The 18,179-nt window shown below is 42.2% G+C and overlaps 1 protein-coding gene across 2 annotated transcripts in view; it reads right to left on the bottom strand.

Moving 5' to 3' along the window:
* FBN2 (fibrillin 2) overlaps positions 1 to 18,179 on the bottom strand; it is a 277,388-nt gene that overhangs the window by 247,027 nt on the left and 12,182 nt on the right. The gene's annotated exons all lie outside the window — the stretch shown is intronic.

Here is an 18,179-nt window from a genome sequence, read left to right as displayed (position 1 = left end):
ATGTGGTCAAAAGGGATTGGAGGAGGGTGTGGGTGAAGTGTTGCTGGAGAAAAAAGGGGCACCAGTTCCTGGACCCGTAATGCCCATGCCAACAATATCATGACTAGGAATTGTCTGTGTCAGGGCCCAGAAACACCGTACACAGCAGAGGAATAACATGCAGTGACTATATTGGTCAGGCACTGTAAACTTGTGCCATCTTCCCTAGGTGACCATGTGTGATATCAGTCTCCTGGGGGTAACGCAGGCAGAAATGGAAGATTTCCTGCAAGCATCAGGGTACAGGCCTAGCTGCTATGCTGTGTTCCGCAATGATGCCTGCTGATTTAATAGCGGAGTAGCGAAGAAAAGTGTCCTACCGTGGTGGAAGAAATAAGGCTGCCCTCCCCAGAAACCTTCTGCAAAGGATTGCAGAGTACCTACATGAAAGTTTCCTGGAGAGATCCACGGAGGATTCTTGGAGCATCCCTGTGCACATATAGTCTGTTCAGGGGGTAACCCTCTGCTGAAGTTTACCAACACCCAGGAAGCCCATCTCCACTGTAAGACGGGCTCCTGCCCGGTCCAGTCCTGGCGGCCCTTCCGCGGGCCCAGGCTCAGAGGAAGGCCACTGCGCCTTCCTACACAACAGGGGAATGGTATTCTTTTAGTCTTTCGCCCCGGCCCCCAGGCAGGGCGGGCGAGCAAGGAGTCTTTCGCCCCGGCCCCCAGGCAGGGCGGGCGAGCAAGGAGTCTTTCGCCCCGGCCCCCAGGCAGGGCGGGCGAGCAAGGAGTCTTTCGCCCCGGCCCCCAGGCAGGGCGGGCGAGCAAGGAGTCTTTCGCCCCGGCCCCCAGGCAGGGCGGGCGAGCAAGGAGTCTTTCGCCCCGGCCCCCAGGCAGGGCGGGCGAGCAAGGAGTCTTTCGCCCCGGCCCCCAGGCAGGGCGGGCGAGCAATGAGCAGTGGGCTCGAGTTTAGCGGGCGGTAAAGGCTATTTCCCTTTTGGGGATCGACAAGGATCAGGGGGGAGGGGAGGGGGACGCAGGCCCACCCAACTCCACTGCGTCCCAGCCCAGGGCCCTAGCAGTGGCACGGGTGTTGCCACTCAATCGGCGGGGCTCCTGCCGCAACACGCCGACTGGGCGTTACCCCTAGTACAGCCATGCCTCTGGCTGTACCTGGGCTTCTTCCTCCCCGGGTTCCCCGGTACCTATGTCCGTTGGGTCCTCTGGGTCGTCGGGGTACACCGCACGGGGTAGGCCAGTCAGTCCTTCTGCGTCCACGGGGGGTAGGTTGGGAAGCTCCTCAGCGAGGGGCAGCTCCTCCAGATCGCAGGGCTGGGGGTACAGTTCAGCCTTCGGCAACTCCTCCAGGTCGGTTCCTGCCTCCAGGGGTTGGGCGTCTGGCAGCTCATCCAGGTCCGGACCGGCTTCTGGGCGGAACTCCAGCTCTCCGGTTCAGGGGGTTCGTCCCAGCCGCGGCGGGCCTGAGGCTGGGCCCAGCGCCTCGGGCCTGGAGACCTCGGCCAGTCCAGAGGGCCCGGAGGCCCAACCCAGGCCTTAGAGGTGGGTCGCCGGGGCCGCAAGGGGGTTACCTGCGGCAGTAGCCTGGCGTGGTTCAGCCCCTTGCTGCAGCCAGCGAGGCAGCGCGTCTGTCTCCGCCAGCAGCCTTCTCCCTTCTGGGCTGTAGGGCCTGATTTTTATAGCTGCCGCCCTCCCTAAGGCTCTGCCCCCCTGCTGCCGGGTTGGCCGCCCGGCAGGACCTATCGGGGCCCAGCTGTCTGGTTTCCGGGCAGACTGGGCTGCTGGCCAGTCTAGAGTCTGATTGGGTGCCTGTGGCCCTTCCACGGGCCCAGGCTCAGAGGAAGGCCACTGCGCCTTCCTACACCCACAAAAACAAACTCCTTTTTTTCCCAAAAATAAGAAGCTAGACTGGGGACATGACCACAGAAATGCGATTTGCTACACACACTCACCAGATGTGCTTTCCCTGGCATCTCGGTCTGTAACGCTGTCCTGTTCCTGACTGTGCTGCTCTGGGGTAACAAACAGGTCCTGGCTCTCTGGAAGAATGGATACCTCGCTCTCCTGCACCCTGTTCTCCTCCTCCTCATCCAGAGTCCTCCTCATTCATTCTGGACTGGGATTCTTCAGAGCTATCAATGCTGCGTGGTGGCAGAGTGGTGGGGTTACCGCCAAGAATTACATGCAGCTCTTCATAAAAATGGCATGTCTCCGGTGCTGGGCCAAAACGACTATTCGCCTCCCTAGTTTTCTGATATGCCAGTCTCAGCTCTTTGATTTTAACCTGGCACTGCTGCACGTTCCTGTGTAGCCCTTCTCCACCATACCATGCGATATCTTCTCGTAGATATCCAAATTTCTTTTGCTGGCTTGGAGCTGAGCCAGAACAGACTCTTCACCCCACAGGCTGATGAGATCCAAGACCTCAGGTCAACTTTAGGCTGGCGCGTGTTTGGGATATGCAGTTGCCACGAGCAGTTCAGCTACAAAGCTCTCTCCACGCTGACCAAACAGGAAATGGGAATTCAAAATTTCCCGGGAGAAGCTATTTCCTGTTTACGTGGCCATGGTGCAGCAGAGTGCTAATGTCCACAGCAGTCACAACAGAGCATTGTGAAATATCTCCCAGAGGCCAATGACATCGATTTATGTTGTGCTCTTCCTACACTGACTCTCATTCGACCCATAGAATTAGACTTCACAGTTTAATGCAAGTTGCATAGTGCTGAAGTTAAAGTATGATCATGGGGAAATGTTTTTTTAAATCCACAGAAGATGAAGTATCCACAGTACTGATATAATTGGTTTGTCCCAGAATATTCTGTACATATAACTAATATTTGCTTTCACAGAAACCAAATTCCATTTACCAAAGATAGAACTGTTGTATAACCCTATTATGTCTTATTGTCTGAATACACTTCAGAAGCCACCTAATGTGTGTCTCCCAATGTATGTCATTATAGGATGTATTAATAGGAGTGTGGTATATAAGACGCAGGAAGTAATTGTTCCACTGTACTCAATATTGGTCAGGCCTCAACTGGAGTACTATGTCCAGTTTTGGCCATCACATTTTAAGCAAAATGAATCAACTGGAGGGAGTTCTGAAGAGAGCAACACAAATAGGGCATTTAGGAAATATAACCTTTGAGGAAAAGTTGAAAGAACTGAGCATGTTTAGTCTAGAGAAGAGAAGGCAGAGAGGGGACATAAGTCTTCAAATATATAAAAGGTCACTATAAAAAGGATGGTGCTCAATTATTCTCCACATTCACTGAGGGTAGGACAAGAAGTAATCAACTTAGTTTGCAACAACAGAGATTTACGTTAGATATCAAGAAGAGCTTTCTAACTATAAGGATAGTTAAGCATTGGAACAGGTTACCTATAGACTGGGAGTTTGTGGAATCCCTGGATGTGGAGGTTTTTAAGAACAGATTAGACAAATGCCTGTCAGGATGGTCTAGGTATACTTGGTTCTGCCTTGGAGAGGGGGATGGACTAGATGACCTCTTGAGGTCTGTTCTAGCCATACATTTCTGTGATTCTTTGACTCAAGAAAGATGTTCATACATAACCATGATACAGTATTAACCTGTGTGCACAGGAAATCTGTGCACAATAACACTTTTATATTATTATATTTAGCATCAAATCATCATTTTAACAATATATTGTCCAGCAAATTCCCCGTTGCTGTACTTATGTAAGAGAGAGTCAGACAGGCATTTTGTATGAAGAATGGTGGCTGGTGTTTAAAGCACTAGACTGGGACTCAGGAGAACAGGGTCAATTCCCAAGTGTACCAGACCTTTATTTTTCCGCCTTCAGCGAGTCACTAAATCTCAATGTGCCTCAGTTCTCCACCTGTAAAGTGAGGATAACAATACTTGCTGTATCTGTCATGTCTATTAAGACTGTAAGCTCTTCAGGGCAGATCCAGTCTCTTACTATGTATATGTGCAACCCTAGAATAAAATCATAGAACTGTAGGATTGGAAGGGACCTTGAGAGGTCTTCTAGCCCAATCCCCTGCACTCCAAGCAGGACCAAGCATTATCTAAAATCATGGCACCCCAATTTGGCTGGGGCCTTTGGATGCAATTTGGTCGGGGCCTTTAGATGTTTTGAAGGCCAAGACTACAATGATGTAAAAGTTCATGGAGGATCGGTCTATTAATGGCTATTAGCCAGGATAGGCAGGGATTGCTGTTTGCCAGAAACTGGGAATGGGCAACTGGATGGATCACTTGAGGATCACCTGTTCTGTTCACTCCCTCTGAAGCACCTGGCATTAGCCACTATCAGAAGACAGGATACTGGGCTAAATGGACCATTGGTCTCACCTAGTATGGCTGTTCTTTTGCTACTGTAATACAAATATTAATATTAGAAAGTAAAAAGATATTAATGTGAGAGTTTTGGAAGTATGACAGGTTGTCTAGTTGGTACACAAACTTCTTAACAGTTAGCTCTAGCTTTTCAATTCCTACTGGAGGCCTACTCTATTTGAGGTAGAAAAACAATGTTCACAATCACAAGACTAACTAAATCAGCACCTAAACAGTCCTTTAAACTTGTATTTTCTTGTATTATAGTGAATTGGTTGTGAATTAAACTCACGAGCACCGGCTAGCAAAGAACTTATTACTGTGTGAATTTCTCTCATTATGGAGACGCCAATCATTACATATTACCATAATTACAACTGAGCAGGGATTCAGCCTCTGCGTTATGTATGAAAAATACAACATATCCTGCAAACTGCAGCACTTGCTGTCCAGGTGCAGAATGTATTAGAGAATTTACAAGTAAATCTGTCAATACTGTAAAACAAACAACCAGCATTTTTTATATTAATTGGGCTTATCTGTTTGGCAAAAGCATTATTATATCCCTTTGTTCTTTAAACACAATACTACACACACAGAAATTCAGGCTTCCTCATTTTAGTTTACTTATATCTGAAGGACAATCAGTAACAACCTGCTTATTTTTCGCCTTAAATCATCAAGATAGAGAGCTCTCTCTGAAAAAAAAATACCCACTTATTTTGGGCCACTCAATTACTAGTTAAGAAGATGCTTTTCCAAGAATATTTCCTGTGCAGAACGTTTACTACCTACTGGTTTGTCACAATCCATTACAAATCTAATAAGCATTAATCCTGTTCATCCCTTGTTCTCCTTTCTTCTGCAATTTCTTATCTGAAGTTCTTTCCACCCTTTATTGAACACCTTAACAAGTTTAGCAGCATCTCAATGTTTCCACCAAATACCTGACTAAAACTTTCTAAAATGTGCTGATGGTTACAGTTACTCCACTTATAGCTAACATTTTATCTCAACCCTTAATGTTTTGAAAGTTGATCATGAACTGGCCTTAAACACTGAAGCCTTCATTTTCCACAGAACTTGCCAAGACCCTCTCTTTCTGTTGGTTCCTACATCATCCAGCTCCTTATTCTTTATCCTCACTGCTTTCATTCTATTCAGTCTGATTCTAGATCTCATTTTCTTACTGTTTTTAACAGCTCATTGCTGTATGATGAGTATTCCCATCTCATCTCCATACATGTATTACATCCACTGAACTTTTGTTTCCTGATCTTTTTAACTTTTCATCCTTTGAGCTGTTTTGATATTATTAAATTCCTTTGGCTAATTTAAACTGTCCAGCTAATCCTGACAAGGCAATCAGATGTTTCAAAAATCCATTACACAAAGACTCACCTGAGAAAAGTTAAGTAAGCATTTTAAATAACCACTTTTCTTATCACGTTACTTGGTCTGCAATATTCCCAGTTTCTTGCATAGATTAACAAGAACTACAGCAACTGCAGCAGGAATCATATTAATAGCATGCTTTGTGTTTTCTTGGAGACTCACATTTCTGTCTTTTGACGTTTCCAATAGCACTAAACTTTCATGTTTTCAATGATATTCCTGTCATTTACAGTTGCTAAACTTATACTAAACTTACTGAATATTATCTGAAGCAAATAAGCAAGGATTCATTTAGAATTCAGCAAAGTCAGGAACTCAAGTAATCTGGCCCTGCATTGACTCCTCTAAATTCCAGGTAAGTCACAAAAAGAGCCAGCCTGAATATACAATTCTCTCCAGAGAGCAGAAAGACCAATACACATGGCTCTTCCAATACCTCTTCCCAAAAGGACTCTCACCAATCTGCTCCATCTCAAACATCCTTTTATAAAGGCTTACACAGGAGATGCAGTTCCTGGCTACATATAGGTTCCTGGCAATCTGACAGTTTTGGTTTATTTTGACCATGTTTTAGTTTCCTCCCCATCTCCAACAGACAGTTTAAATAATATGCACTTTGGAATAAATTTGCCCCTTTTTTATTAGAGAATAGTTTTTGAAACAATCCCGATTTCCATAAATGTATTAATTATTCATTCACTAAATCATTTCAAATAATTTTTAGCTTACTAGTTTTTACCAACAGCTTGAATATATAGTATTTGTTTTTGTCATGTGATTGGTCACTTGGTATTGTTTATGTTCTGTGGCATGGATAACTTCAATTTTCTTTTTTTAAACAAGAGATTAACAAATGAGGACTAATAGGTTTTCAGATGCATAATCTGTGCTAAGATTCATGAAACATTTGATAGACATTTTCATAAATGCCCAGGATTAATCAGAATATCCACAATTAATGAATAATGACCTCACAATGCTGTGCTTTTATTTTCAAAAATATTATTGGATCTGTTTTTATTACTCAACAGCTCTGCCTAACACCTTGCCTATATATCCTATGTCAAAGTAAGTGCGACACTAGAACTGACATATCAAAAAAGGCAAATGGATACTTTATGTCTGATCTGGTTGTGACATAGCATATTTCATCACATCATTCAAAGGTACCACAAAGACAATGAGGACTTTTAGTAAGTTATCCATCAATCCGTATAGCAAAAGAAAAATATGCGGTCATTTTTTCGATAAATAATTCTGTTGTCACAGAGGTTAACAAATATCTAATAAGTGCATATTATAGTGAGCGTCTTAGCAAATCATCTAGATGGGGTTACTCTAGGGATGTCTTGAATATTGGTAGACACATTTGGGTTATGAGGGAAAAATAGGCCTGATTCTCCACTAACTTGCGCCGTACGTAATCATCTACACCTGTACAAAGTTAGTACACAGTAAGCGTAAACCACTACTAAATCAAAATGGTAGCATTTGACTCCTAATTTGTACTCATGCTGTTCTGGACATCTTTTACTGTGGAAGAATTCAGATCCTTGATCCTATGTGTAATACTGTGTGGTCACAACTGGAACAACAAGCCGTATTCTATGGTAATGTTTTCCCCTTGTAAATGTCTCCCCCAGGTGCCTGGGATTGTAGGTGGTTCATTGAGCGTACGTTGGCAGTCTGTATAGTATTAAATAATCCAGCTATAATAAAATACAGAGTAATTTTTTTTCTCATTCTGTTCTGGTAGAGGGAAAATGTAAAGCAAATTTTAAAGTAACATGAAGCTTATAGTCTTTACAAGTTATGAGACACCTTGAAGTTATCGATTAATAGAGGCCAGTGACATCATATGATACTTTAACATGATGAAATGATGAAGGAAATGGACAAAAAGAATATTCTATCATTGCAGGCTATTTTTATGTTGTACAAAACTTTTAATTAGATACATTATATCATGACAGCTCTTCAATTTCTTTTCAACTTGACATGCTAATAACGTTAAATTTAATTCCTGCCTGTTTGTTGTCACTTCTCGACACGTGAACTTCCACCTGCTCTTGCTGTTGACAGAAGCAGCAGCACTCAAAAAAAAAAAAGAAAGAAAACAAAAAGGTCAAACTGCTGCCTACTGTGGGGGAGATCTTCATCTGGTGTAAATTGTCATAGCTGCATTGAAGTCAATAAAGCTATGACATTTTACACCAGTTGAGGCTTTCCCCTGTAACTTTGAAATACCTATGTCCCTTTTCTTACAGATTTCTAATCACTTACAGACAAGGGAAACAATGCAAGATCTCTCAAGGGTCATCAATGGAGTTACAGCTGGTGTGGAAATCTCATCCTTTTGCTGAAGGACAATGGGAAACATTTTCTTGGTTGCTCTTATTTTCCCTACCACTCTGTTTTTCTAGCCTTTTCTTCTGCTTTTCCTCTCTCCAGCTGTCTTTCCTCCTATTATCTCCACTCTCCTTGTTGTCATTCCATTCCTTTGTTTTCTTTCCTCTATTCTCCTCTCTCTTTCAGCACTTTGATATAATTTGTGCCAATACAGGAATTTCAGGAAAAATGCGTGGAGTACTGGAAATATTAGAGGGGTTTTATTATTTGGGGGCAGGGGAAGGGTTAGAATTTTTCCTGTACTAACTCAAAGCTAGGTTTAAATTTGGCTATAATAAGAATACAAAATGCTGCCTTTAATGTTGACTAATTCAAAGAAATAGCCTCAAAAGAATAGAACAGAAATAACAATGTATGTTTATATATTTGACACTCATTTTCTTTCTATTGTTATTCTGTTTTTCATAAAAATCTCTCAGAGAGCCAGAAGAAGAAGGTATATTTCTATAAGGCTCATGCTAAATAAATTCAGAAAACACTGGAACTATATTTTTTCAGGGAATTGTCAAGGAGATAAGGTAAATATTCACATCAAGAGGTCATATTTTATAGGTATTTAAGAACCTAACTCCCATTGATGGAGTCAGGCACATAAAAAATGTCTTTAAAAATCTGGTTCTAGGTCATTAAAATGAATCCAGTCCAGTTCATTGAGGCTATCATGTGGTGGATCTTCTGTGAACTATATTAATTCGTGTTCTTTGTACAATTTCTGCTGAACAGATGATGTTATAATGAAAATTATCATCCAAGTCAGCACATTTTTGGCACTCTCAGCAGAGGCCAACAACTAAACAGGGATGAAGGCTAAATTACCCTTAAAGGTATTCCCTCAAAGTCAGACCTGAGGCATATTGATTGAAAAGAGTAGAAAATCTTGCTCTGTCATTTCCATAGATAGACAAAAGACTTCAGTCTCCAGGAGTGTTAATCTGGCATCTCCTACAGGCCCTGTATTGATAAAAGAATTAAGTTGTTGTCCAACACACGTTGACAAAGAAGAATAGGAAAGAGGTTTCACTTTTCCAGAGATCAACAGTCATGGTATTCCAAAATGAATTCATCATAGTTCAAGAAAAAAATATGAATAAACTGCCCCAGCAGCAGCAGCTTTACAAAGACCTCTAAACATGGTCTTCCAACCTAGAAAATGTGTGCCACAAAACACTGTTGAATAAAGCATGAGCGCACAGGACTACAAAGGAGCAAATTATAGTGTAAGAAATTAATTAAGTTTTGCCAGCAGCATCAGCAGCAGTTACACAGACCTCCCAGTCCGGTCTTGAAGCCTCCCAGCCATTCAAAAGATTGGAACAGTTGCAGGAAATAAAATAAAGTGAAGAGCTCCCTTTCCTCTAGTAAAAGCGCAGAGAGAGCACCCTCTCCTCCACTCATCTGGTGTGGTGAGAGCTTCCCTTTCTGCCTCAGCCTGCTTTAGCTACTGAGTAGTTGAATACAAATTTTGTCAGCTAAATGACAACAAAAAGGAACTTAAAAGGAGACAAACCTGGCATGTTAACTGTCACTATACTACAGCTGGTAAATGTTCTGCTTATTATGCACTGAAATCACCACCACTCCCTCCCTTCTCTCACAAATTAATGTCTTTATAAAAAAAAAAAAAAAAATCAGTGGAACACCAAAGGGTAGTATGCAGCTGTCAGCAGAGAACTGCTGGCTGGTGGGCAGCACGGTACACATGATATCATTGAGTAAATGTTCACAAAAGCCTTCCACATTATTCTCTCCTCCCTCTCTTCTCAAGCGGTCTCTAACTACTGGCTACACAGTCACTCATACATGAGGCAGCAGATACTTGAAAGGAAGAACGGGTCTTTTGTTTAACGCACTGGGTTGGGACTAAGTAAATTTGGGTTTGATTCCCAATTCTACCACAGATGCCTAAGGTCACACAAGGTAAGTTCCAATTTCTGTGCCTCAGTTCCCCTGCTGTAAAATGGAAAAAAATAATACTTCCTTTGCCTGTCTAGTCTATTTAGATAAGCTCATTGGGGGCAGAGACCAACTCTTACTATGTGTACATAAAGCACCTGCTCAATGAGACCCTATCTCAACTGAGGCTGGTAGGTGCTACAGTAATTCAAACAACATTAAAAAGTACCTCACTGCCCCTCATGTGACAAGGAAAATTAGCTTATTGGTAATGACAGCACCTGTTGTGGTAAACACCTGCTCATAGTTCATAATGGCTGGTGGGATCCTGTCCTGACCTGATGTTCATCTCTAAAGATGATTCAGGCACATCAATCCCTGCATCGCAGATAGCCCTTGACAACTTCCCAAACAGCCAGCACAGACCAGTACTGAACCATACTGGCATCCAAATCCCAGTCCTCTACTCAAAACTGGCACAGCACTGGCCACTTTCACCACAACTATGGAGAATACAATCTCCCACATTCCCCCAATGCCAAAGACTTTTGACTGTTTTACTGAGCTGCTAATCTCCATCTCAAAGAACATCTTCTAGTGACACAGGTCATTGTACACTCCTTGCTGGACTGCAGAGAGCCAAGAGCTCCTTCAGAAATATGACCAGTGTAGAGACCTAGAAATTGGACAAGCCCTCCCGGCATCACTAGTTCATGTAGCAAGTCAGAAACAGTGGTGTGGTCTAAACCTCACACACTCAAGCAGATACACCTGGAACTTGCTAAGACACCTGGTGATTACAAATCCCACATATGCCACTAGGTCACATGAGAAAGCCCAATGCCATCGTTGCTAAACTTCTATGGACATCAAAAACAGCCAATGGACAATCACCACGGGCAAGTCGGGCATCAACTCCAGCAGGAGACATCCACACGCACTCCATCATTGCCATGGTCTGGACCATTCACAAGTAAAGAGATCACTGCATCCATTGCACTCACAAAACTGGGAAACACAGCAGGAAAGGACAGCATCTATCCCAAGTTCCTATATAATCTGAGTCCACTGGCATGGAACTGGATGATGCAGCTTTCCACCAGCATCCTGAAAACTGGTGAAGTCCCCTATGCGTAGACAGAAGCCAAGCTCACCGCACTGCTAAAGCCTGCAGATGATCTTTCTAGTTATAAGGCCAATCTCCTATTGAGCACCACCTATAAAGTGATGGAGTTTATGATTCTGACCCAAAAATTGGTCCTACTGTGGAGGTCAGCCTACCCAAGGAGCAAGCTGGTTTCCAACCGCACAGAAGTTACTGTAACCAGGTCCTGGCCCTCACTATAAACATCTAGATCAGATTCCACTGAAAACTTATGACTGATAGCACTTTCATCAATCTAGCAGTGACATCCGACAAAGTCTGGAAGAATGCAATTGGGATGACAAACCCAAACCATCGAACACATCATAACGCAGTACCCCAGATATGGATATTCAAAGGCGAAATGGATGATATCCACAGCACCACAGAGGAGGCCTTGAAATGGCTTATGGACCTACAACTGCGTCAATAGAATGTTGCTCTGCAGACACCATATGTGTGAGAGATCAATGGTCGACAGCTTAGATAAAGCAAGTAACTTTATAAAGTACATATCCTCTTGAACTGAATACAGTAGCATTTCTGGCTGGCAGATAATAGAGGCATCTTGAAAATAACTTTTCACTACATGCACAGAGGCTGTTGAACTGCTTCGCTTTCCCATGCTGTTGATACCATCAATAGACATCATGAATATTGGCGTGTGATCTGACCCTCTCTGATGCACCTTTTGCAGGACAAGGAGCAGGTTTCATAGAGGACTTCAGTCCAACTTGCCACATAAGGCTCCGAGTCATTTACTGCTACCCTATTCCACTGCCTCCCACCCCCCCAATCCCTTGCACCTGTGTTTCTCAACCTTTTAAGTAGCAAGTACCCCCTAACTTCTGAAAATTTTAAGAAGTACCCCAACACTCAATTTTCCACTCTGAGAAATACAATCTTTTTTCCCTTTACTGCTGGACAACTGTATTTCTCGTAAAGCAGGAGAGTTCTGAGTTGTGCAGTGCTGTGTGGCTGTGGTAGATCACAAAACCCCCTGCTGTTTCTCCCCTTCTCCCTCCTCCCCTTCCTCCATATAGGAGCAAAGGTCAAAGCCAGCCAATCACTGGCAAGGTCACGTGGTATTCTCCTCACACAGGTGGGAACTTGTGAGGTACGAGCAGGCAGTAGCGGCCCACCAGAGTGGATAGCAGCACTCCCCATGGCCATCCCTAGGGGGTGTGGGCCTGGGCCAAATCACACTGTGCGGGCCCCTCTTAACATTTTATACTGGTAAAATCTGGGGCTGTCATAGCTGTCAATTTCACTGCTCAACTAGAGCAAAGCAAGCCTGCAGGTAGAGCCCAGTTCAAGGACTAGGCAAGTCGCTAGGCTCTCTGCCTGGCTTTCTGGGCACCGGGCTTTGAGCCGGGGAGGGGAGCTGCAACATGGGCAAGTTGCAGGTGGCTGCCAACTGGCTGCCAGCCCAGGAGTGGGTGACTGCCACCTGCTGCGAGCTGGGGCGGAGGAGGCTTCTGCGCAGGCTGGGACCCGGGTATGTGGACAGGCGGCAGGCAGCTGCTGCCCATTCTTCAAGCCAGGGCATGGGAAGCTGTCTCTTGGCTCAGAGCCGGGGCCCGGGTGGCAGCCACCCAGCTGTGAGCCCAGCTCACAAGGTGCAGGAGGCTGCTGCTGGGCTCCCACCTGGGAGCTGGGACCGGGCAGGACACAGGTGGCTGCCGCCTGGCTTCCCAAAAAGCTGGCGGCTGCCGCCCACCTTCCCAGGACTGGGGCGGCTGCCGTCCACCTCCCAGCTAGGAGGTGGGACCGGGTGGGAAGCTGGCACCTGCTGCATGCCTCCTAGCTGGGACCAGGCGGGAAGCAGGTGGCTGCCACCTGGCTTCCCCAGAAGTCGGCGGCTGCTGCCCACCTCCCTTCACTGGCTTTTTCACTGCGTACCCCCTGCTTGTGCTTGTGTCTCGCGTACCACAGGTTGAGAAACTATGCCTTGCACCACCACCACACGCACATACAGTGAGGCTCCATACAGCACTATCACTTGAGGATTCTCTTTCTGCATTGCTCTGACTGGGGGCCAATGCATCTCCACTGTCCCTGTAATCCATGATAAACAGTGGAACCCGCATCTCTTCTTTCCCTCAGACTCCCAAGATCTTTTGATTTGGGCCTCTTCAGCTAAATAAATTTTAAAACCCTGTACTGAACACAGAAATGCAAGGATGCAAACTTCCTTTGAATGAACTGTGAATGAAGTTGTTTGGCCTGGATGTATAAACCTTTACTCACACAAGCAGTCCCTTCTCAAGCAAGTAAATAGGGGCTGTTCACATGAGTAAGGCCTATTTGTATGCAAACAATAAGGATTGGGCCTTTGAATAGTGGGGTCATTTCTCTCGTGCACGCGCACACGCACACGCACACGCACACGCACACGTACAGAGAATATTTATTTCAGTATATAACCTTTTCATAATTCATTCAGTTTTAAGCAATGGACAAAATAAAATGCCTTAACTTTCCAAAGACTGAACCTAGTGTGCCCACAAACCAAAGAGGAGAAGGAGTTGACCACAAGAACAGCTTTTGATAGTAAGTACAAAAGGTCATTGTATAGAACAGAAAAAAATAAGGCAGGCACTCCAAAACAGGTTCTGCTTTCTTGTTATCCCAGCAGCTAGTTTCAAGTTAAATACTGTAATCATGCCAGTCATTAGTTACTGCTCAGCCTCCTGTCTCCAGCCCGGAAATTAGTCTGCTAGGAGCCCAGATAGCTGAATAAGCAGTCACGTTTTATCATATAACTGAGTCTGGGAGGCCAATCTAAAGGAAAGCTACATGTGTTATATATTAGGGGGAAAATACCTAATTTAAAAGACCTTAATTTACAGAACAATAAAAACTATGCATTTAAAAACATAGCAATGTAAAATGTAAACAAGATGAAGTCTTTTAAAACTTTAATGTGATTTACAAGGGAAGTTCATGTAAACTTCAACTATAAAACTTTAGTTTAAAAATTAAGGACTGTTGCTAAAAAGCTTGTTTCAGAAGCAAACTACAGATTTTTTTTTAACTGTAGACTATTATTAAGTCATCTACTACCACCACTGTACATAAGAATCAGGCCTTTTTCATCATGTAAAGCATAATCTTATTATTAAAGGAAAAAATGAAAATTGCCATTGAACAAAACAGACATGTTATATTTTACACAGTTCTGTGTATGCTAGCTTTCATAAACCACATGAAATTAATGTTTTCCATCATTTTAAAATGACCAAAATATACCATGGGGATATTATTTTTAATGAGCAATACTGTAGCTCATTACTTCATCTTTTTTTAAAAATAGGAATAAATCAATCAATATTCATATTTCATACATGGAAAACCTTCTTGAAAGACAGCAAGCACATCTACTGTTAACAGGGTGAAATTCACCTTTTCCAGAAGGTCCTCACAGGTGTTCTACACCACTTACTTTCCCCAATACCCCCTAAATAATGGTAATTTGGATGAAGCAGACCAAAAGGGAGAGCTGAATGCCTCTTGCATGCTGCAGAGGTAGGCTCATTGATAAATCTGGCATTGGCAATCTGAAAGTGAGCATGGAGGGTGAGCTGAGCATGTGCCCACTGCATCTGTGTATGAATGGATCATGTGGTTAGGAATATCCATACAGGGGGCACTAGGAAAATGAACTGCTATCCCAGGCCATAGGCTAGAATAGTAGCCACATAGTGATTGCACTTCTGCTCTGCAACTTGCCCATTGAGTTGGGGATTGGATTCTATCCACTCACAACAATCCCTAATTCACCCAGGCTCTGTGCACAAATTTCACCCATAATGAGAAGACTTACAAAATCTAAGTATCTTCCAAATATTTTTAAAATTGTGCCTGAAAACTACAAACAGACATTGTTCTCTCTCTCTTGCAATCTGCCTGCACCTTTCCTCAAGGAGTGTTCTCGACAGTTTAATTTTACTAATATAAAGTATATTAATCCATAGACCGACATTGTTAAAATAAACTTTGAGACCAGATCCACAATTGTTTTTTTTTTCCCCCCATCTTAATTATTTCAGAAACTTCTAACAGGACTGTTTTAAACCACACATCAAAAATATGCTACCACAGCTATAATGTATATTGCCAATTAGTCTAATGATATTATATTACTTCCTAAGCATCCATTTAGACTGAACAATTAATGTCAGATTAGGATCACACAGTCAGAACTCCTCTCATATTAAATGAGCAAAGAAAGATGTGTAATAGTAATACTAGTTCTGTTTTCAGCATCAGGCTGGAAGAAAGTCCCATGACTTCCAGAATATATAACACTAGGCAAAATTCTGCTCACAGTGCCTTCCATTGATTTAAATGAACTTACTCTGTACTTTCACCAATGTAACAGAAAGCAGAATTTGGCCAGAATCACATGGTTGAAATTTTTAATTAAGCTAATTTCCTTTCTGGTCAGTTATTATATACTGTTGGCTAAACCACAGGTGACGATGTCATCCCTGTTTGGCATGCCACTCTGTTTCAAAGTCTTAGCCTGAGTGTACAGAAAGACACCTAAAAGATTTGGAAGCCTAAATTTTGTCCATCCAAATCCCTCAGGTGGCTTGGAAAATCTGAGTCTGAAGTTCCTAAATGCATTGTCAGAAAGCAGATTCTGAGACTGATATCTGAAACTCAGCAAATCTGTAAATACATAACCTGCAACTCTTGGAATCTTTCCAAGAAATCAGCATATTTCTCTCATAGAACAATTTATATTAAAAAATCCAAAACTATCTTCACTGCCAGATTCTGGCCCATTTACTCCATGAAGGGTCCCACTCAAGTCAATGGGACTATTTTCAGAGTAAAAATAGTGGAACCTGGCCCACAGAGGGTCTTAGTCTGATCTCACACTGATGAGAATCAGGAACAATTCCTTTGAAGGCATTAGCATTCTACTAAAACCAGCATAAATGAGATCAGAATCAAGCCTATTAATTTTAAGAGAAACCAAACAACAATATTCACACACTACAGCCCCAAAATACAACAAAAACAATGTTTTATTATTCAGATAACAGTTTCATGGGGTATAACCTGAACCATTATATTTGTATAACAGTTTCCTACACTCTGAACTAAAACTGACATTTTTAAAAGCAGCCTCAGGGAGTTAGGTTCTCCCTCCCTTAGGCTCCTTTGAAAATCCAATTTAATCGAAGTACATACATTTTAGCAATGAAGAGGATTTTCACATAGTTGTGTCAATATCAATATAATTTCCAACAGACTGCTGCTTCATATTATTTTCCATATTAATTAGTCTAAAACAAAGTATATCAGAATTAGGTCTGGAGTTCACAGTCCCCATGGGATTTATTGGATGAGTGTTTGGTATTATATTATAAAAGTGGTAACTCTTCAGATTTGATATTCAAAATGACAGCAACAGGCAATTAGACAGAGAGCCAAATTCATCACTTATGTCACTCTGCTTCCTGTGGCAAAGTATTGTAACCTCAAATAATTTGGTTTTCAGTGGGTATACAAAACAAGGAATGGCAAGAATCAGAGTTTGTTCTATATGACTTCCTGGTGTCAGTTTATTTTCCTGCTACTCTTCTACTCATTTAGCATGCACAGTACCCCAACTTGCACATTCAGTGAATGCCAAATAAGTGCAAGATACACTATTACACCACTTATATCAGTTTTCTAACCACATTTGAACACTGTCTATATTGAAGCTGAAACAAAGAATCCTCTGGAAGTTGTTCCTCTTTACACAAGGTCTAAATTTAAACCAGCATCAACCTTTAACTTAAAAAGTCTATTTTCCCCATCAATGCATGTACCTCTCCCTAGTGCTAATGGAAACTAAGCTCTGGTCTCTACAGGAGAGCAAACTCCTAAATGTAAGGGTTTAAAATACCATAGGATGACTCAAGATCCTTGAGGCACAATGCCACTACTGTATAAAGGACAATCCTACTGAGTATTTTAATGAGAGGGTATAACAACAATGCATTCTGGTCATTAGCTTTTCACACCACTGTTGCTCTTCTTCATTATTCTTTTTTTATGAGAAAACTTATTTGCAAGCACACTGAAAATAAACTGGACCAGAAAAAGACAAAAGAATGCTATTTTTGCCATGCAAACCAGCATCAACTTTGATTAATGCTGAGAGGTTAATGTTAAAAGATGTACAACTCTAGTGATTATTTTGAAAAAGTCATCTTCAAGAACATTTTGTATTAGAAGGTATGTTGAGGGATATTTCACTTTTAGCTCAATTTAATATTAGTGTACTTTTTGTTTGTCTGAGAAGTTAAAAGTACTTGGCAGTGATATCTGACATTGTTCATTTCTACATTATTGTTCATTTGAAGCCCTCATAGTTTAGAAATGAAATCAGTACTCCCAGCTGTTATCTACAACAGAAACTGAAGTATAACAAATTTTGAGTAAAACCTGTTTATTGATCAACTGATCCTGATTATTCTAAATTTTTATACATGGAACCTATTGTCTTATAAGATTAACATTAATATTATAGTTCAAATTCAATTAAAAATTTTTTGCTTATGTTTAGCACTAAATACTTTCAGCATTATTGTGAGTGACATGGCTAGGACTGACATTTCTATCCTTGTAATAAATAAGCTGATGGCTTCTTCAATAATAATAGTAAAATGATAACATTTCTAATGTTGGTCCCAATTTAGGAAAGCACTTAAAGATGTGTTTTCCTGATCTGCTTTCTAGAACCAGGGCCTTAGGCAGTTACTACAATTTATTCATTTTTTTCTTTTTTTAAACATTTCTCTAAGGTAGTCTCACATCAGCGTAAATAGCTCTTTACATTTCCCTTAAACAATTACTCCATGGAAAATTGAGCCAAATTCTGCTCTCAATTACAATTATACAGTTCCAGTGCAAACAACAGATCTGCCCCAATGCACCCAGCATAACTGACAGTAGGATTTGGCCCATTGTTGAATTTACATAAAAGACCATGAGAAATT

The sequence above is a fragment of the Emydura macquarii genome, unplaced genomic scaffold (genome assembly GCF_026122565.2).
Source record: "Emydura macquarii macquarii isolate MOO-44397 ecotype Brisbane River unplaced genomic scaffold, CSIRO-AGI_Emac_v2 contig_2897, whole genome shotgun sequence".
Lineage (NCBI taxonomy): Eukaryota > Metazoa > Chordata > Testudines > Chelidae > Emydura > Emydura macquarii.
This window is presented reverse-complemented; position numbering and strand designations above follow the sequence as displayed.